General features: G+C 44.9%; 1 long non-coding RNA gene across 1 annotated transcript; it reads left to right on the top strand.

Moving 5' to 3' along the window:
* Positions 1–316: 316 nt before the first annotated feature.
* Positions 317–2339, top strand: LOC119400785 (uncharacterized). Its single transcript, XR_005185225.2, has 3 exons — positions 317–339; positions 1192–1251; positions 2310–2339. It is a non-coding gene; the product is annotated as an uncharacterized LOC119400785 (long non-coding RNA).
* Positions 2340–21854: the final 19515 nt, after the last annotated feature.

Here is a 21854-nt window from a genome sequence, read left to right as displayed (position 1 = left end):
GCTGTCAGCTAATAAAGCACAGTTGCTAGTCCAGTCCTTGTGTGTGTCACTTCTTCCCCTTGTCCGGCGTCTTTTTGACTGGTTTTTGCCTCAGTGTCGAAATGGTTGCTGTCGCAAGAATGATTTTTGCTATCTGTTCATTTTACCTTATGTGAACTTTCCGGGATTGGGACTAACCTACGTTGACTTCCACATTGCATCTCATTCTCCTTTATTATCTATGTAAATTGATTGCGCATTTTTTTCAACTTCGTTGTTTATAACTATAGGGCAAGCACTTTCGATTAAGGGACATTTCTACCTTGACATGAATTACCATTAGGCAACGCAGCAAGCAGTGTAAGCTCTTCCTAGCCTAAGTAGATGGCTGTTCTTATGAGAAGTGGATAAGCACCTTCCTAATTCGCACACATTATTTGGAAGAATATGATGTAGTAAAGCATCGGGTAGTGTGTTGAGAGGATGGTGCTTTTTGTGTGTGTTTGTGTGTTGAACCAAGAAACTGTATACGCATATCGTTGATGAGTTACACAGGCAATGTCGAGGCATTCCCATGTTTCAGGACAGGCTAGCTGCACGCGGGTGTAGCTGGCTTGTCCTCAAAGAAGCTTTGTTACACCATCTGCTACGCCGTCCCCCTTTTCTTTTTAGCAAAATACGAGGGAAACAAGACGAGGTTTCATTATCTCTTCGTGCACGCATCGAATTTACTTTCTTTCTCACCTGAGAAACGGCACCAGAGAGTAGAGACTTGTTGCTCCTTTGATGACATTGGTTACAAGCTCTTCCTGTTATTTACAGCATATTAGACCTGCCTTGTGGTGATAAATGTTATCAAAATTTTTCTAAATTTAGAATGCTTTCCAATCGGCCGGACACACTGAAGTGCATAAAGTTCATATATGTGCGGGGTTATTATCACAAACTTTTTATACAGTTTTGATCGCACAGATTAGAATATTGCACGTGATTTTTGATGAACAATTTATTCAAGATCTTTCTCAATATAGGATGCTTTCAGGCCTGCCCTACACACTGTAGAGTCTGGAATTTTTGTAAGTATGAGCAGGGTTAATATCATAAACCCTTTTTTACAAATTTAAGTGCACGTATATGAAGTAGGCTGCTTAGCATAGTGATCAAAAGGCGTCATTGGTGATATAGATGGGATGCTACCTTTCGTTTCTTTAGGTTTTTCAGCTGATAGTCGTAAACGTGGAGCTCGGGCCAAAGGGTACAATGCGTAAGTTGGTAAGTATGAAAGTCCGCTTAGAAAACTTCAAGCACACAGTAGTGAACTAATCTTTCAGAATACTGATCACAAGGGTCCCTTCGTGGTAGAGACGTAACGTTACCATTCTCGTTTTTTCAATGGCATTTCGAACGGACAATTCAGTATTCTGCCTTTATCGGGATGACAGACGTCTAACCAGAAGAATTAAGTAGTCAGGTAAGACGCCACCTCACGGTGTCTATTTACCGTGTGGTAGAGTTCTGCGAGGCGACTGAAGCGCCAGAACTCGCAACCTAGCGGACAGAAGAAACAAAATTGGGTCGTGGCGGGACAGCATACCAACGCGATGCGCGCGTTTAACCACACCATGAGTCCTTAACCAAGGTGGAAATTGAGCGGGGGCATGCGCGCGCTCCTCCCGCTCTTCGCAGCCCTAGTGACCAATGTCAGCGACACTAGTGCATCACATGACACCTACGCAGCTCCCTGCAGTAAGTGTACGGTGCCTATGCCAAAGTTTTGGGTTGTGAGATACGTTACGGTATGCTTGACTAAAACCTTTCTAATTAAGCAACGGACTCTGGGAGTAGAACCACTCATCCCGACTCTACTTCAGACAAGTCTTCTCGCAGGCCAGCAATGGGCCGTCCCTGGCAGTCCCTACGTGGGAGACGCCCGCTACGCGCTAAACGCGTCCTGCAGGACATAGAGTCTTTTACAGTCCAGTCCAGTCTTCAATTCACGCCCTGAAGTCGGTAGTCCGCGATGCTATGCTCTTCCCTGTTCGAATTGACCAATGTGAGGAAGCTTAGAATGATTGCGGAATGTCCTGGACAATTCAATAACTTACTACGCGTGGGCTTGTCCCGGCGCATGCGCAATAATAAAGTTCTGTACCATGTTCCACTCTGTGTAAAATTTTAAGGCAAGATCGTCCTTAACACGTGCTAACGTATTAAGTTATACAATAGGGCACCAGACTTCTTCCGAGACATAACCAACGCAGTGTGAATGTGCGATTAATCTGCGAATTAAATTCTTTGAGCTTTGAATTTCCCTTTTTTTTCTTTAACAGTACACTGAGGAAGAATTCACGGCTCTTTTGGTGAGTTTTTCTTTAATCTGATACCAAGGTTGCAGAGCACACACAAGGCGCTCTTTCAATGTCGCCATGCTTTCGTGGGTAAATCAGAGGGCGGAAACTCCCTATACCTCCCATGGGACGCGCTCTCATATGGTGATACGCTGCAGCAGCGCCGCTTCCACCACTGGCGGTTGCGGGGCATCCCAACTAGAAATAATTCACCAATAAAACACTTCTTTCACGACGTCACTGATGAGTTCAGCAAACAGATGAAAAGGGCGCCAAACCGCGAGGAGGAGGTTTGTCGCAGATTCTCTCCTTTCCCACTTCGCATGCAAGCGGAATGGGTTCGTGCCCTCTTGCAGGTCCGCTGGCCGCTCGGGCGACGAGGCCATTCGTTAAATTTAGTTACGAATTCTTTTTTCGTAAATTTTGTTCGTGTGTTGTGAAGTGGAAAAACTAAAGCTGACCGATTTCTCGACAAGCAAAATCTCGATCAACTCAAGAAAATTTTAAATCTTCTTTTTTTTAAATCACACGTTTCGTACTAAACAAATAGAGACATACTCGTAGTGTGAAAGTGTCAATCTGAAAAAGCAGTTTTATTTCACAACTGAAATATGCACATACTGAGCAAAAGGTTGAACCCAGAATATCTGAACGAATGCGAAAGTTATGAACAATCACGAGCAGGCCACGTTGTACTTGAATCCATCGCGTCTGTTATGACGGCGCAAATACTTTTTTTTTTCCAGAACTGGAGTACCAAAAAAGACAAGTTCAGCGGAAGATGGACTCGTGAAGCGACGAGAAATCTTTGAACAGGGAATGCCGCTGGAGACAATGTTTCCACAAGTTGACTTGTCTTCGTCAAGGCAATGCTGCTGCCTTGACGAAGAAAAGTACACTTGTCAAAACGTTGGCTCCAGCGACAATCCCTGTTAAACGATTTATCAAAGCATCAGTGAGTCCATTACATGTATTTCAGTGACAGTATTAAGTGAAGACCCACAAAGTTTCAAGCTGGCTACATGCATTTCCATGAAAAGGAAGAACCCTATATTTGCTTCAAAAATCTGAACTACATGACAAAACTAAAAGATGAACAAATTGTGTAGCCGAACCAACCCGCATTCAAGCCTTTCATTAAACGTATTTTGTCAGCAGCAGGTAGGCTGTCGTCATGACGAATTAGTCTAGCGACACTGCCCTTATGTGGCTCCAGTCAGGCTTGCAAAGAACGGGGTTTACTCATGTACTCATGCAAAACGAATACCTGCTCAAGTAATTAGGCAGGACCCACGCCTTGCGGGAATCGGTTTCGTTCGAAGCAGTCGACGAGTAATTGTCTATGCTGCATTTTTTGGCTTTGAGCCAAGTGTTACATGGTTGATCGACCTGTTTTTGTAAGCTTAGTATTTTTGTGCGCATCGTAGGCTTACAGGAACGTCGACTACACGGACGTTTAAAGAGTAACTTATGGTCTGACGTAACGCCAGCACTCACGTTAGAGCACAGACGTCAGCATTATTCAAACGAAATGCACTTAACGGTGCGATGATGTGAATATCATACATAAATTTTGTTAGCGTATTCCTCCGGGGAAGAACGACGCTTGAATCATAGGGATACATAGCTTGCTGAATCATAGGAATACGAATTAAATGTATATTAGACTGCTACAAAAGCGGAGCCAACACAGGAACCACAACTGACGTTAACGAGGGCGTCCAGAGCACCCAGACGTAAGCGGCTAGATAGATAGATACGTAGATAGAAATGCTCAAAATGTCTTAAGTTCGCTAAGAAATTCTTCGCATTTAATAACAAACCGAAATACTTGTTCTCACCCGTTGTCACTGGGAAACCTGAAAAACCTTCGCGTAACTAGAAATCCCTCGGTTAACACAACACAGTGCCGCGCAAAATATGTGTAGCCCGATTTAGCCATCTTCGTCTAATGCATGGTTGACCTGCTCGACGTTGCTCACTGCGGCTTCCGTTCGCCGCATGCCACATCGAATGTCTTATCTTTCCCGTATTCATACTCTGCACACCAACTGCGCTATATAACCGAGCGCGATTCAATTTGCGATATCGCTGAGCGAGTGGCAAGGGTGAGCGGAGGCAAGCGCTACGAACACAAGTCAACCAGTTACCGCGCTTCGCCCGATTTAAAATTCACAAAACAAGAAATGAAAAAGCGAAATACCCAAAAGACGAGTTCTTTACATTTCAATCAAATTTCTTTATTTGTTAAAACTCGTAAAAGACAATAAATGTGGACATCGGCATCAACCTCACATCGTTCAGCCAGATTTAGGATGCCCGGCAACCGATTCGAGCGCACTCGTTCCTTGAAACCGAAACTGGCGCTCAGTTTCCGGGGCTGGGTAAAGTGCTAGCGCAAAAGCAATGACCGATCCTCCACTGAGTAGGAGTGCTTAATGTGCGCCAGCTTCCGCGCAGCAGAAAGTTGTCATGCACATGAAAACTCACATGATTCATTGTACTATCTCCTTATACGACATGCACGCGATATTGGTCTTCTGTTGCTTTTTGTTCGCCTCGGTCGATACTGTCGATCCTCCTTCCAACCCCGAAAGCTTTCTGCACATTAACACGGCTTCGCAGTGCCTACAGGACGGTATGCGTCGCATCGTTATGCACCTTACGTGGTGTTGCAGCGCTGCCTTCGAGATTGGCCACGTTTGACCAAGCGAAGCTGCAGTTTCATGACGCCATAATGACGCCACAAGTATTGGCGATCTGTGGCATGATGATGACGTCATCAAGCCGTAATCTTTCAACACATGTCTTTTTGTGTGAACACCGACGATCACTTTTTGTGTTTGATGAGGCATTGAAGGCTTTTACGTTAATAGTTATTGAATGGCACGTGACAAGACATGATGAAAAACCGGTCTAGCGGCCACCAAGAGGTGAACGTAAACATATATACATACCGGGTGTCCCAACTATCTTTAATTAAGTGTTTAATAATACAGTACTAGAGGCAGGCGAGTGAAATCTGTTGCATATTGCTGACAGCCACCTTGCGCACTACAGACAATTTTTTGTTTTGTAATTTATTATTTGTTGATTCAGATTATTTAACCGAACTGCTAAGCATATACTTTAGGCAAGAAATATGATGTGCAAAGTTCGAGAGCGTCTCCAGAAACACTCATTGCATTTTTGCGATAACAAAAAGTCTCACGTGTACTAATTTTTGAAGATGCAAAGAAAGCCTGCGAAATGAAAAAAAAAAAGAAAAACACGTGAATAGCGCGTTCGCGCGCCGCGATCGTGCTGCTCTCAACCGTGGTTTGATCGAACGAAATCGGATGCGACCGCGACTCGCCGGTCCTGTTGCAGCGGTAGGCCGCCGGTAAGTTGGCGGTGCACGTGGTATCTTGACCCACGCTTGCTACAACTACCACGGTCACACGCGCCAACTGGATGACGCCGGCCAAGAAACCACCGCCAAGTTATCGGCCTACCGCTGCTCTTTGTATTGTTATCATGAACTGAGAATATAGCGCGCACTTAAGTAAATAGGGGCTCTTTTGTATTTTCAGTTCGCCTGCCTTGTCGCTTACGTCTCCCTGCTCGCCGTCTACTATTTACGAGTAAGCAAACGGTCAAAGTCATAGTCTTCGCAGTTTAGATAGAGAAGGATATCGGTTTCGTGCACGGACAACATTGAACGTTTAAGAAATGGCTGCTTATCTTCTGGCTATATAAACGTCAGCCGCCCATCTCGGAAAGCGACAACAGAATGTAAAAGGAAATACACAATACAAGTGACGTCAATATATATATATATATATATATATATATATATATATATATATATATATATATATATATATATATATATATATATATATATATATATATATATATATATATCCCTTTACTGGCGGGTCATTTCATGTAAGGTATTCGAAGGTGGACCCCAGTGTTTTGTACCATTTGCCGGATAGCGCGAAGCACGTGCAACAGCTCTCACATCTTCATTGTTTTCAGCCTGAGAGACGTAGGTTCCAGCTCCTATAAAAATTTTTCAGTGTACAGGCATCCAAGAGGTTGAACACGACCTGTTACGTTGTTTTGAAGTGCGTAGTTTTATAGCGCGATCCTTGCTTCTGTGGTATGTCGCGAATTGGCGGCATCCCGGCATTTGAGTCAGTAAATGATGACTGCCGGTATGAGAAGTTCATGATAGACGTCCGCTCATTTTATGGGAAAAAAGGGCTCCGCACGCGCTTGCCGCTTGGAGATGAAAGTGACAACAGCTTTCTCAGTGACAGCGAAGACGACGATAACGATCCCGATCCTCATGCACAGACACGAGTGTCTTCATGAAGCAGTGAGGATGAAGACGAAGATGCGGGACCAACCAAGTACCTCTCTGAAAGATGCAGTGCGGTAAAAAAAAACAGAGTGTAAAGAACAGCGGGAAATGCCACACTGGAAAACCGCTCTTGCTCAATGTGACACTGACCGAGCTCCTATTGAATATATCAAGGAATTTTTTTACGACACCTTCACGGATCATATCGTTGAGCAGAGCAATGCGTTTGCGACGCAGACAAATGCTAACAAAGAACTGGCTCTGTCTCGTGACTAGCTAGATCATTTTCGCGAAGCGATATTTAGCGCAATGTAACACGAGGACGAGAAGGGAGGACACAACACTAGCGCCAACTCTCAACAAGATTTTTGTTGAAAGTCAGCACACGTGTTATATCCTCCCTTCTTGTCCTCGTGTTACTTTGCGCTAAATATTGCTTGATATCTTAACAACAAGGCCGGATTTCTCCCCTAGTGATCACTTTCTCGGTGACCTCACATTCCTGTCATTCTGTCGTCTCCCAAGAAGTCGGCTATACTTGGCGGTGCAGTCTAGGGTTTAAACGGTGGCCGACACGATGTCACGTGATCGTTGGGAGACAGCAAAGTCAAACTTTCAATTAACAACAATGACGACGCCAAGCTACGTCGCCCTGAACAGATCCGCTCCATTCATGCGGCGATGTCATAGTTGCGGTGCCTTGAACATATCCCTGTATTGAGCTACATATTGGCTTAAGTGCCGGTTGTCGCGAATTCGTCACGTACCTTAAAGTATCGATTAAAGTTGCATATTGGATGATACAACGGCGGATTTAGGTAAAGGTTGCTATGTAAAGCCGAAAAATCGAAAACATTTTATTTTTCTTGGGCGCTTTCATAATTCAGGCATTACAGGGATATATGTATGTATGTATATAAGCTCTTCGCTTTGACCTGCTCACCGCCTGTCGCTGTGACTTATTCTGCGTCATAAGCAATCAGTCAATATTAAATGTATACTCGTTGTTTACCATGCCTAAGACAGATTCGGTTTGTCTCCTGCCTCGAGTATTTTTCAATTCACTTTCACGTATATCGTAAATGTGTATGTGGTGACGTTGTACTGCTGATAATGCGGAAGCTTTTGTGATGCTGTACCTTAAGCTCACACATTTAGCGATGATATATATATATATATATATATATATATATATATATATATATATATATATATATATATACACACACACACACACACACACATAGATGTGTGTGTGTGTGTGCGCGCGCGCGCGTGTGTGTGTGTGTGTGTGTGTGTGTGTATTTGGCTGCATCAAATGCATACCTCTGATTACGCTCTTTAATATTGCCTCGTGATCAATTAATGTACATTGTTTTGTCTTTGCAGCGGTTCATCATTTGGAGGATCGAAGTGTACGCGGCCACACTGCCCAACTAGGCTGGACTTGTACATGTTTCTCTTTTTATTCAACGTAACTTTTTTTTTTATTCGCCCACGCTTCAGAGAAAATTAATCTGTAAATCGAAGCTACACTTTCGAATAAACTTCCCCCCAAAACCTCTACGTTGTATGCAGCTCGCTACTTTCCCCGCATTCACACTACCATTTGCGCCACAGCAACATTTCCGCTATGCAACTCTCAAGACTAGCTCAAACACCAACGTCGAACACTGGTTCGCGCAAAACAGTGACGACCCAGCCAGATATTATGCTGTCCCTCTTTGACTTCGCACGTGAGGACGGCGCTGTGACTCCATTTTTTATGTCCGAGCTCTTCTAGATCAATGACCCATTCCGTTTTGAGTAGTTTTGTTATTTGCTCATCTCATAGGTATTCGAATTAACTAAGGAAATCATTTAAGCATCAACAATTTTCAACTACGAATGGGGCCTACACTCGCGGACAACGCTTTCTTGGCGATGAAGAAAAAGCTACGGGGGCGGATTTTCTGCACATACACTCCTACGCGAAGTAGTCGGGTGTGGCGCGCGTTTAGTCGTATTGTAGAGAGCGATCACTCCGCGGCATAAGCGTTGCATAGCACTGTGCTCAGGCGACCATATGTAGGTGAAATTGATCGCATGTTTTCAGGCGAATAGACGGAGGAACCGGAATGACACGTACGCTCATGTGAAGACGCAAACGCCAGTCAATGTTCGAGGTACTCGTGGAAGGCGCGGGTTTCTCCCTCGGGCAAATCACGCGAAATGACAACCTCTAGGTTTAAACAAATACAATTATCTCACTGGTACGTGCTGCGTCCTATCTAAAATACCTTCCTGAACAAAATGGAGGACTTTTGTTTCATTTCTGATGTAGCAAACACGGACGAAATTTTGGGACTACACTTATTAGCGGTAGTATTCCCGCGATGCGGCTCTGTAGCCTTCGCTTCATTGCCAAGAAAAGCTGTCCCCGAGTATAACGCCCCTTATAATATATCTAGGACTTTGTAAAGCCGGGCATGTACTGTCCTGAACAATATGAAACACCGAGTTCGTGTTTGAGCCAAGATTGCTGTTGATGTGAGGATAAGAATCTTACTTGCTGATCTGCAATAAGTAGCTTTTCACTTGGACATCTAGTGTTACGCCCACTTTTGTGCTTGGCAACCTCGTTTATAGTCATTTTGGGCACTTGAAGGCAACATCAGTGTCTCTTTTCATACAGCCCGCAACGATATGAGTGATTAACCCGTCACCGAAAGATGCTTGACATGAACGTGTAAACCGAGGCGCTGGCGGATTTCAATGGAAGATGGCGCGCATTTGAATGCGTTGCTGCGAGGTTTTTGTGGAGTTCTAACTAAGCTACAGAACTCACAGGGCCGACGGTCGAATTTCGCGTTTGATGAGGCATTTAAGGCTTTCGCCTTAATAAATCTTCCCTCTGTCTCTTTTAAGCTGGGGACTAGTTAAACCTTCAGCTGTACCACACCACGTTACTGAAAGAACGGAACCGATTAAGATTATTTATTTGGCTTTCTTGCTCTTTCTATTTTTCTTCCTAGTTTTCCCTTTCTTTCTATCTCTATTTCTCGCTTCCTTCTTCTTCTTTTTTTCTATTCTTATACGTGGTTTTGCCTGCATAACACTAAGCGACAACAGCATACAACAGCCCGGGCCCCTAAAGTGCACCGCACTAATCATCATCATGGCGCTCCAAGAACAAGAGGAAGGACAATAGGCAGTTTGGTGCGCTGTAAACACGAGCGGTTGTTGCAATAAAGATGTCAGTTGTAAGTTCAGCGCTCGTCCAGTGTACTGTTGATGATGATGATGATTTCCTTTATGCATGGCTCACACCCACTCTGGGGGATTGGCCAAGAAACGATTAATTTAAAGTAGAAGTGGCCACATATGATTTCTATGACCAATGAATTATAGAGTAGTTAGAAAAAATGCATAATGCTAATCTAAATTCAGAGTTAAAACCGCCCTGATTCAATTAAGAATTTTTGTACAGTGTTCCTGCGTCGTCGTCGTTTTTCGCGCTGTGTTTTCCCCAGCTAAATATGTACCAACTCGCCCAAGTCAGTCTTGCAAAAGGAAGAAGACGTTTCCTTGGCGCGAGCGCGTGCTCAAGACGCTACAGATGGCTATGCCATCCGTGGTTTTGCCTGGGTTACGCCAAGCTACGACAACATACGATGACAGCATGTTTAATCAAGCACAGCACCGTGTCGGACCGAGGAAGAAGAAGCGCCTCCTTTCACGAGAAACCCCGTGCTCACGACCACTTGCAGATAGAATCGATCGAAAGGGTTGACAATAAATATCGTTCGTGATGCTTAAGCGTCGCTTCTTGCCAGTGAACAATATGCCATTTTAAACAAATTGGTGCCTGTTGTAATGTAATTTTAGTTCCAGTTTTGTTATATTATTTGTACCCGAGAGGGGGCGTTGTGTATGTGCCTCTGTCCTGCATATATGTCTGTGTCCTCAATAATAAAGAGGATTCGAGTCGATGTTTTGGACTGTTCATGGTCGCTCTTCAGACACTACAGTGGCGCTATTTTAGTCTATATTGAGGGGCTTTATTACGGACAAACACTAAGAGATCACCTTCATCATCAGTATATTTGCCGCTCGCCCTATAGACCTTATGCAAAATTGCTGCCATCTAGCGGCCGCCGTGAGCATTTCCGCCATATTCAAGGCTAAGCGCGCTCCGCATGTACACACAAGGAGCGTGCCTATCAACGTGTGGCGGCTGATAGGAGCGGCAGTGCCATCATATTTTTTTTTTTTTTTTGTGCCGTGTTGCTCAGATTGAGGAAATTGCGATGCTGAAGAAAGGTTTGCAGGAAACTAACCTTCATATTATTAGATTTCCTCACGGCCGACGAGAATCAGCAGATCGTTTCGTTGCTCCGGCTACTGCTTATGACAACGCCATGTTTACGTTCGCCGTTCTTAATATATGCGGTGTGGGACAACATCGGCACTCATTAGAGAACACTCCTTCATGTCATGCCGGAACGAGACAGTTTTAGCGCCGTGTGCTTACAGGCACAGACAAACCCGCTTCGTGTACGAGCTTCAAAGCTGCATCGCGGCTACTCGCGCATGCCTGCGCTGCTGTTGACATTACCTCATTTACTGCATTGCGATAACAATTACATGCTAGACAGGTAGCTCGTGCGCGTCATTGATTCTCAGCGAACGGACCGATTGTGCTGCAGCGTGTTGTTTGTAGTTTGTTTTCGATTGTGGGGTTTAACAAGGTAGCGTTTGGTGGGATGCTTCGCGCGTATTGCTTCACTATGCGTATTTTTCAAGCATTTCATGTGGTATCACTGCCAGATTCAGACGGGTGGCCCGGATATCCTGACAGTCTCCCACCTCTTACTTTTTTTTGTTTATTTATACCCCCAGAAGAGGAATCAGTTGCTCCCAAACGCTGATCACCCTTCGGAAAGGTATGGTATCCACCCCTGTGGGCTAGGAAATGTTAACAGGTGCTTCAAGTGCGTGGCACTTTTCTTATGAAACTAAAAAAAAAAATGCTATTCCGGGAAATGTGCTGCATTCGACAGTGGGTGCGCTACCGCTCGTGGTTTCGCAGGCGTTCAGTCGGCGACGCAAAACTGCCTTGCCGCTACGGCTTGACATTGTAAGGCACCAGTAGGCCCCGAAAGCGACGATGTGCACGTGAATATTCTTGGCGTATCGTGTTATATAGGAACACGTGTCGGAAGGATATTCAATAAAACACCAGCTGCTGCTGCTGCTACTGCTCTACTGCTTGGAGACAACACTTTTCATGTTCACTTTTCACGTGCGTGAGATGCGCAAATTTTCTTCGTTCAGCGAACTGGGAGCGAATTACCAACTGGCCCACCTGAATTACCAACTGGCCCACCTTTCGATCCTCCTGAGATGCGCAAATATCTTACATCTTAATCGTGCAGTAATTTTATACATAACATACGTCGGTGACTAAAGCTGCGAAATATTTTCCATTTAAAAAATAAAAACGAGGACAACACCTTTAATTTAAAATCAGATGCACAATACATCAGCTCGACGTAGGCTCCCTTATGAAATACGCTTTGAAGTGGGTCTACAGCCCTTTCTTTTCGTCATCGCTGTGCCTAGCCGTGTCGCGCGTTAACGCTTCTTCCCATCCATCCTATACTACACGCATTATATTCAGATAGATAACAACGCTTTATTCGCTACATTGAAAACAGACAGACCAAATTTGTAACCTAGCGCAAAGTTTCATTCTCGACGACGGCAGGTCTACATGTGACTCGCGGTGTCAAACTTGAATTCCCGCTATGAGGCAGTTCTTTACACGTAATAACCGTCAACGTAATAACTAGGAAATGCCGGTAACGTGTACAGGCCCTTACACACTCGTCTGACGTTTTTATGCCCCGCATGCCCACTATCAAAGCAGATACGAGCAAGAAGTTATAGCAGCGACAGCAATACGATTCGGCCACAAGCCTCCAACATGGCGCCGAATGGGTAGCTTCGTCAAACCTCCGAGAGATGGCAGCAATTTTGCATAAGGTCCAGAGCCATATATACCCTTCGGGAGAGTTTGGCGATTGTTTGATCTCGCCGCTCTCCGAGCTCCGCCCCAGCGCCGCCCTCTTCTCGTGACGTAAACCCTCTCTCCTCGCCGGCGGCGGCGGGCGGCAGCGGCGACAGCGCGGCGCGGAGTCCGGCGCTGCCGCGACGGAGAGACGCCGGCGCGCCGCACTTACACGATCGCTGAGTAGCGCGCGTAGGTTACGAAGCTCAAGTGCGAAGCCGCGCGTATTCATGGCGACTGCTCCTCGCATTCAAGCGGGAATTTGTTGCGTGCGATGGGTTGCTGTTGCGCGGTTGGCTGTTCAAACAGCAGCGCGCAGGGTTTCCGCCTTTTTAGGCTTCCGAAGGAAAAGAAGCGACGACGCCTTTGGAGCAGCAACATCAGACGCAGCAAATTGACCCCGACCGACTGCTCCGTGCTATGTGAGATACGCACATGAGTATTTAGCTTGAATACTGCTGGTATTATAAACAGCGTACCATTAACACAAACTATTATGTGTTGTGCAATGGGTCCTTTTCAGGCGCACAAACTTTAAAAATAATTTTGTCACGCTGAAAAAAAAAGGAGTTTTATGGTTCGCGTTTCGATCGCTTGAGCAGATTGAAATTTTGCAGTGATCACGCTATAAGCACTATAAGTGTCAAGCGTGATGTGTTGCGTTTACGTAATTTATCGCGCGTTCTGAGCACGAGCTTGGGATGTTACCGTGATGTTGTGAGGGGAAGATTTACATATGTCGATATCGCAGGTTAGTGCCGCCGCGCGTCAGCTGCGGCGGTTACCTGTCATGTGTTGTACGTTATGTGGTCTGCGTTTCTGTGGCTGTCAGCCTATATGGTGTCATTTATCGCTGTGTTGCCGCTTGTGTACATGCTACCAGTTTCACGTTTAATTCGCGCATGTAAATTAATCCGCGCCTCTGTGCTAAGCGAATGCGCCTTGCGCTCTTTAGTCATGCCCGTATAGTGCACGATGTCTGTGCTCGTGCAGGAAGCTCTTCCACTATAGCAAGGAGCCCTTATGTGCTCGATGGAATTTCTTGATTAGGAAGTATAGAGCGCGAAGAAGTTGAGCAGAAAAATGATTTTGTAAAGTAAACCAACAGGATGTCCGCTATCAGACTAGCCGAACGAGGTATTGTTTTCATTTAACACGCGCCTACTGGGGGCCCTGCACCTGCTCTGACGAAAACCTTAGATGCCTCAGCGAACGCGAAAATTGACCGCCGGCGTCCGCGGCGTCGCCGTCCCGCGTCGGCGGCGTCAACACGAGGGATGTCAAAAATCATCACGTAATGACGTGGCCATACGACCAAAGATTGTGACGTCATCATGACGTCGAATAACGTGACTTCACGCGATGACGTCAGCACATGGCCAGATGTGGTGTAGAAAGATTGCAGTGCCTCCGATCTTGGAGGCAGTGCAAAACAATTTTAGGTCACAAGGCTTTCGAGGGGGGGGTGTCGTGAGGAACAATACATCAAGTGAAGAAAAGGAAAACGGCTTTCGCCTTCGAGTGGTCTTAGGCGAATGCATAAGGGACCCTGTGAGTTTTTTTTTCTCTCTTATTAGAGAGTTTTAGTGCTGGGGACTCCAAGCCGCTTCCTTATTCACCCTCTTACGTTCCCTTGTACTCTCATCCGCACAAATGGACGATACAAAGGAGCGTAAGGGGCTTACGTACGCAAGGCACTTTGGGGTCCCAGCACTAAAATTCTCTACGAGGGAATTTTAGGGCTCGACATCCCCAAGCCGCTCGTGTACGCCCGCTTTTGCGCTTTTGAGGCCTTAATACAATTACGTGCGCTGGTACCACTGTTTCTTTTAAAAGAGCTGTTTAAGCTTGAAGAATCCCCGTTAGGGGCGAATAAAAAAAATTGTCATCATCATGAACCGGCAGGCAATCCGTCCTCTTCTTTATCTTCTGCTTTGCTGCCAGAGCACGTGCACAGACTTTTCCGGCGTGGTAGGCAATGATTCTCACGTAACACTTGTCACGCGACATGTTCCAAAAATCACACATGTTATATATGCTCGTCACAGAATCACATCACCCAATACCATTTTTGGTGTATATCAATCTGGCGGAACAGCCGCCATCGCACCATGAGCGTGGCACGTAAGTCATGCTGTGCATGACACGCGTGTCATGATTTTCACATTAACACCCGTTATTTATGTTCGTCACACAGTCATGTCGCGCACTACCAATTTTGGTGTATATCAAGCAAGCGAAACGGCCGCCAGCGCTCCATGAGCGTGGCACGTAAGTCATGCTGTACATGACACGCGTGTCATGATTTTCACATTAACACCCGTTATTTATGTTCGTCACACAGTTATGTCGCGCACTACCAATTTTGGTGTATATCGAGCTAGCGCAACGGCCGCCAGCGCACCATGAGCGTGGCACGTAAGTCATCTTATACATGACACGTGTGTCATGATTTTCGTATTCACTCCCGTTATTTATGTTCGTCACAGAGGCACATCACGCAATACCAATTTTTGTGTGTATCAAGCTAGCGAAACGTCCGCCAGCGCACCATGAGCGTGGTACGTAAGTCGTGCTGTACATGACATGCGTGTCATGATTTTCGTAATAACTCCTGTTATTTATGTTCTCCATATACTCTCGTCGAGCCATACCAATTTTGGTATCTATCAAATTCACGAAACGGCCGCAAGAGCACCAAGACTGTGGCATGTAAATCATGCTGTACATAACATGCATGTCATGATCTTCATGTTATGACCAGTCATTTACGTTTGACATACAGTCACATTATGCCATACCAATTTTGGTATACACCCCATGAACGAAACGGCCAGGAGAGCACAAATTCGTAAGCGGCTAGATAGGTAGATAGACAGATAGATACGCTCAAAGTCGCAGAAGTTCGCTAAGAAATGCTTCGCATTTAAAAAAAACCAAGATAGACGCAAACCCACAGGTCTTCATAGCTCGAAAAGTCACCGATGATCACGATACTCCCTCATGCGAATACTGAGCGCAGCTTTGTGTTGAGGCAACGCGAACTGTGTTTGAATTTCTGGCTATCCGCATTGGAACATTCGTTACATATTGCCACAGAAACTGCCAGTGCTCGAGTGCTACTCTGTGCATTGCAGGCGTCATCGACATCCCCGTCACGACAAGCGAGACAGTAGCAGCGCACCCACCAGCCCTGCATGCGCACGAGCTCCGGCCGAAGGGCGAGCACGCATGACGGAGGAAGAAAGCAATGTTAGAAGCCAGTGGCTCGTGATATCGACAGAATCCACGTTCGCTGTCTTTCGTCCTCGTTCGCTCTATTGGTTACGCCGACTACGCCAACGCCGATGCCGAACAACGCAGGAACAGACGCCTCTAAAAGCACAGCGCGTATCGTAGAACGTCGTGGACACGAATCGGCGTGCACAGCTCAGTTTCACGATGATTTGGACACGCCTAATTCACTCCATGTTCTTCATTAAATTTGAATAACAATGTTCTTGCACAATTTCGCTTTCGAAATTTCTTTAGGAGCGCTAGATTTCACGAATGAACAGCGCGTACATAGCCTCAGCCGTGCGCCCGTCGCGCGGAAAGACTATATATGGCGGACGCCTCCGGAGCGGAGGCGTGGCGGTGACGTGAACAGCGTCATCGCGGCGCTGCGACGTCACTGCCCCGCCCATTCGCCAGACTCTCCCCATCGACGGCTCTGATAAGGTCTATATGGGCTGATGCAATCGGCAGCGATGTCAGGATTTTTTTTGCGTTTTAAAATATTAATTTCAGATATCTGAATCCAAATACCTTGAAGGCCTCTCAATGTATCAGTCTTAAAAAAACGGGGCTTAAAAAAATCGCGCCATATCCACGAAGTGAATGATGATGAGCGGGCGAAGCTCCGGAGGTAATCTGGTAAACCGTCAACCCCCGTAAATTTTGCCCAATCGATCATCATACATAGATCTGACACACAAACGCGGGGGTCCTCATATATGGCGCTAAGCTCAGGGGAGCGTTTGTTGTCGGCGTTGCCGTTTCCCCTTTCGAGGGCGAGAGCGCGTTCACAATCGTTTTCATCCATGGCAGAAACAGAATGTGTGGTATTCAACGCGCTTATACTTCATGGTCATCAGCGTCATCGTCATCGTTATCACGTGCAGTGGGTACATTCCGCTATACTGGCGCTTATTCTTCATGGTCATCAGTCGTCATCGTCATGGAATACGCTTATACTTCATGGTCATCAGCGTCATCGTCATCGTTATCACGTGTAGTGGGTACATTCCACTATACTGGAACGCGCTTATTCTTCATGGTCATCAGTGGTCATCGTCAGCTTTATCACATGGAGTGGATACATCCCACAATGCGTGGCTACCTACTACTACATACTACAAAGGAGGCACAGGCCCACACCCTGAGGAGCTTCGCCCCTAAAATTTTTACGGCCCCTCTTACCAGAAGTTTATAAGTGCATATACATATGCATAAGCACCGTGAAAGTTTAAACGCATGTCGCGTGAATGCGCATTTTCATGCGAAGAGGACAAAGAAGAAGACCATCCAAAAAGGACGAGCACCAAACAAGGCAAGCTTCGTTCTCTCGCCTCAAGACATCTACGTCTCATTCGATCAGTATAGGTACGAAACCAGAGGATTATTCTAAAATGAAGATTGGCTTTATTTTCATTACAAATTATTCGATTTCAGTTAGGTTCACGGCATAACACTAAGGAGGGATGAAATTTGATGGCCCATCCCGTTTTTTTTTTTTTTTTGATGTGGAATATTGAAAAAAGAATACTAACAAAAACCGCGACATTCAGCGCATTTGCGTACGTGCGCCGTACTACAACTATCCATCCCCATACAGCATATTGCGGTTTGCGTTATTTCTTAGTTATTCATTTTTTATATCGATGAAATCAAAAGACGGTGCACATCAAGACACGGCGCGCGCGATTAAATTTTCATCCTTCCTGAATGTTTGGCCGCGCGCCAAATTAAAATAAGATGCTTTGTAACAAACTACAGCGAAATGAAATACGTCAGTTCCAAAAGAGTCACTCTATATCTTCACCATAGAGTAAAAGCTCATGAGGAAAGTCTGCGTGTACAACATTCAGTGACTAATTTTTCAACCAGTGTGTTCGTATTTCACATATCCTCCATATCACGGAGGAGTTACGACGGCATTTAAAGGGCCCCTAAACGACCCAGAGGCCGAAGCTCTAGTCGTGCCGTTGCAGTTGTGCACGAGTCTACAAAAAAAAAACACGTATACGTGAGAATTTTTCTAAACGCTGCCGTAACGCTCTTTCGTGGTCCGCTACTCGTATAGCTGCCGCACTTACCATTATTGGTCGTGACGGCGTTCTGAACCGGATGCGCGCCTACTTGAAATGTCCAATTATCGGAGATTGTTTAGGTGCGTTTGAACGCTCCAAAAACACACATGAGTTTTCAGTGACTTCGTAGTGTGTGCCTTCGCAACTGGATTTCACTATAGTGCAATGTTGATCAATGTAGCTGTTCTATTATATGTAGTACTGAATATTCCTATTATTATAATTACTTCTCAAACCAAGCTGCTCACCTGAAAAGGTCATGCGCCTGGCACGCTGTCGGTGCTCTGTCGGCTTGTGTCGCACTGCTTGCTAGTGCTCTTATTAAAACACACTACGCAATAAGCAAATCAGTTTTTTGATGGTCCACCTTTTGCATAATATCTGTCCTGCTTATTTTCCGTTGAAACTGTAGGGGAACCAGCGCGACGAGCTCAGCCATGTGCCTCTTGGAGACAGCCTGCGAGATCGTCTTCTTTGGCCTTTGCAGCTTCGTAATATCAGTTTTATTTATTCGTCCATAAATTGCTTATAGCGAGTTTTCAGTAACAAGAGTCATCATTCTTTAACAGCATAATCACGACTAGTCTCTAATCGATGATGTTTCCTAAGAAGCATAAGTACAATTAATTTCGTGGGCACGTTCACGCCAGTTTGCATACCCTGGAAGCCTTTCTATTGACTCCCCGATTTCAGTTGCTTTTTAACTCAAGCAACAACTAGTGCATTGCCGTTGCACAAGTGTACACGATATCTATAATGTACTGCACATTTGAACGCCATAGCCAGCGAAACGGAATAGTCGCAAAAATGCACCAAGAAAATCATCATCCGAGAATCCTGCTGATCTGGACAATTTGTTGCCTAGACAATCCTCCGAGTGTATTATAGCGTTGCAAACAACGACGTTGGTGTTACTGTTAGAAATATCTCAACTGGCGAACTTCTCATCACGGGCATAAACATTTAAGTACGGACGTGCTATGCATACCTCATTAAAATTCGAGAAAACACATAAACAGTCCAGAAATCTAGTGCCGTAATACTATACCGTTGCTGCCATAGTCATACTGCTGTCATCAGAAATTCGAAGAACTGAGATGTTTAGGTAAATAAATAGATGCAGTATGCACCGTGTAAACTGAAAGAAGTATCGCCACGCTCAAATGAACCTGTCTAAAGCTTTCAGTTTGTGCTCCTTAAGTACACAATTTTCACTGCAAATATTACATGCCTTTTACAGGCGTAGATAACAAGCCATTGCAGTATTAAGAGGTACAATATTGCACATGAGTTCTGTGGAATCGTGCTAGGTGATCAAAATGCTCAAGGCGTTTGTCCCGGTTTCGATCCTCTCACCACGACGACTCTTTTCTTCAGCTAAAAGCTTTTCTTCCTGAAAAATCCGTATAGATTTCCTCATGGCTTCGTGCTACAAACGCGTGGATGTCAGTTATTCATATCATAGTAATGGCAGAACGTAGCTCAAAGGACACGTATTGGGTCATTGCACAAAATACCACTGCATTGCCATATATAAGAGCTCTAATGGACACGTTTCCATAAAGAATCAGATGAAAAAGGCAATTTTTCGAGGCGAAGGTTGCGGAGAAAGTTGAAAATGTATTACAGCTTGCCCGATGCTAAACCGCACAATAGGTGACTTCGTGTTTTTTCGATACGAGCGCTGTGTGCGAAATGACTTGGAACACTTAGGCGCATATTTAATTAACGAGAGTAATTTCGCATACCTCCGCCAAAAGTATGTGCCCTCTACGTTTCTTCACATGTTTAAGAACTTAACGATTCGCACAATTAACGATTTGTAATATCTATCTTTTATGTGCAGTACAAAAACGTGCGACTCCTAGATACTGCCCTGCAAGGTAAGCATTTCTGCAGAGATTTCACCCCTGCATTAATGAGCATATCATAAATGACGTCGAAGAATGCGTTATTTGTTGACAAAGGCATGGTGCCTCCACCAGCGATCATGAAGTCATTCAATTGCAATCAGTCTTTAAATTCCCAGGAACTCATCTAGAGTCATCAACCAATCTTTCTGCGTCTTATTTAGTGGTTAAGTAGATAAAGAATACAAACTGTGCATGTGCCATTCAATGTCACAGCTTTAATAATATTAACATATTACTAATAATATTCAACAAAAATTCATTTAGCTGCTAACATGTAATAACGACGTCATCGAGGCGCGAATGCGGCCAAGTACTGATGCTTCTATTTGGTTTGGCTAATAAATGTTTTATAGGTGCATTGAGAACCATCATTAAACCTAGTCCTAAAGCACCTGCTGGCTTGCAATAGGAAATAGCATGCTGTTTCGATAAATCCAATGCATCGCTTACCTTTTTAACGTCAGATGATTGAATAAATGACATTTTAAACGATCACCCTTCCGTTACATGTAAGATGGCAACTTTGTTTCTCCCACTCTGCTCATCATGTTGATCGTAATTTTGCCGCCAGCAGAGTGCGTTTCCAGATTAACAATGAGAAATCTCAAATATCACGTCGTATTATTTCTAGATGCCGGATCATCAGACATTAAAAAACGCGCGTTCTGGCGCGAGGAATAGGTGGGCATAACAATGCTTTAGGCCTCGAATATCATAAATATAGGCACAAAGGAGTTTAACATGAATACAAATAACTGCGCACAACGACGTGTTCGCCCTCTATCTACGACGAGAAAACAAAAAAAAAGAGATATTGTTTATGTTGGCACAAAGGTGATAGCGGTTGAACATAGCCGTGCAATCGTCCTTTGTCCCGCGGGGTTCGCAGAACACCGTCCCTCCGTTTATTCTGTCGCTTGGTAAGTTATGTGTCCACAGTCTCCAATCAACACACTCCTGGGTTCCTTTCTTTCGGCGTGACTGGCAAGGGCAGAGCACAAGCAGATATCCAGACTGCTAATAATCCACACGGGTGGAATGCGTCCTATTGCCAGGTTAAATCCCATATAGCGAATTTGTGCCCTGGCGGTGAACACCATAAAGAGTATATTACAAACAAAACAAAAGCCGCGTCCACGCTTTATTTTTCTTTCGTTTTTGCTCTTCACTCTCCCTTTCCCTTAGGGTTCTCCGCGGTTACACATTCGCCAACCACTCGGCCAGCTTACGCGATGGCAGAAGCTGGCCGGTGCGTCCCACTTCACTGCTGGTAGTGGTTGTTTTCTGGGACTTGGTTGTACTAGAGGACTACGTTGAATCCGATAGAGTTCGGAGCAGGCAATGTTGCCCGGTAACTTGAATAATGGTCTAAAACTGCACGCGAAAGCGAAACTTGACTCTAAGTAAGGTTCATATACGCGCCAATATTGAAAATAGGCATTTATAGGCATTTATGCGCATTTAGGCAAAACACCAGAAGTAGGCATTTATACGGACTATAAAAACGCTTTCAATGTACTTCTTAACATCTAATTTATGCTCATTTGTCAAATTGATATTTGTCAAAAAGCAATTTGCCTAAAATACGGCTTCTGTTATTACCTTATCTAACCGAACGGATAGGAACTTCTTTGTCATAAAAGGTTGCGAAAAATTAGCACTGTTGTTAACTTTCTCATAGCAAGCTGAACATCTCGTGTATGATGCATGTCGCAAACCGTGCTTCTTCGGTGCCTTTTAGCTTTATATAGCGTTGTATTCTAAAGTATTTCATTGACATTAGCTCCCAAAGGACTACAGCTCAAAATACCCCAATACCCTTATGGTTTAGAAAAATCTCTTGCTCATTCGCAGTCATTT

This window comes from Rhipicephalus sanguineus, chromosome 7, assembly GCF_013339695.2.
Source record: "Rhipicephalus sanguineus isolate Rsan-2018 chromosome 7, BIME_Rsan_1.4, whole genome shotgun sequence".
NCBI lineage: Eukaryota > Metazoa > Arthropoda > Arachnida > Ixodida > Ixodidae > Rhipicephalus > Rhipicephalus sanguineus.
This window is presented reverse-complemented; position numbering and strand designations above follow the sequence as displayed.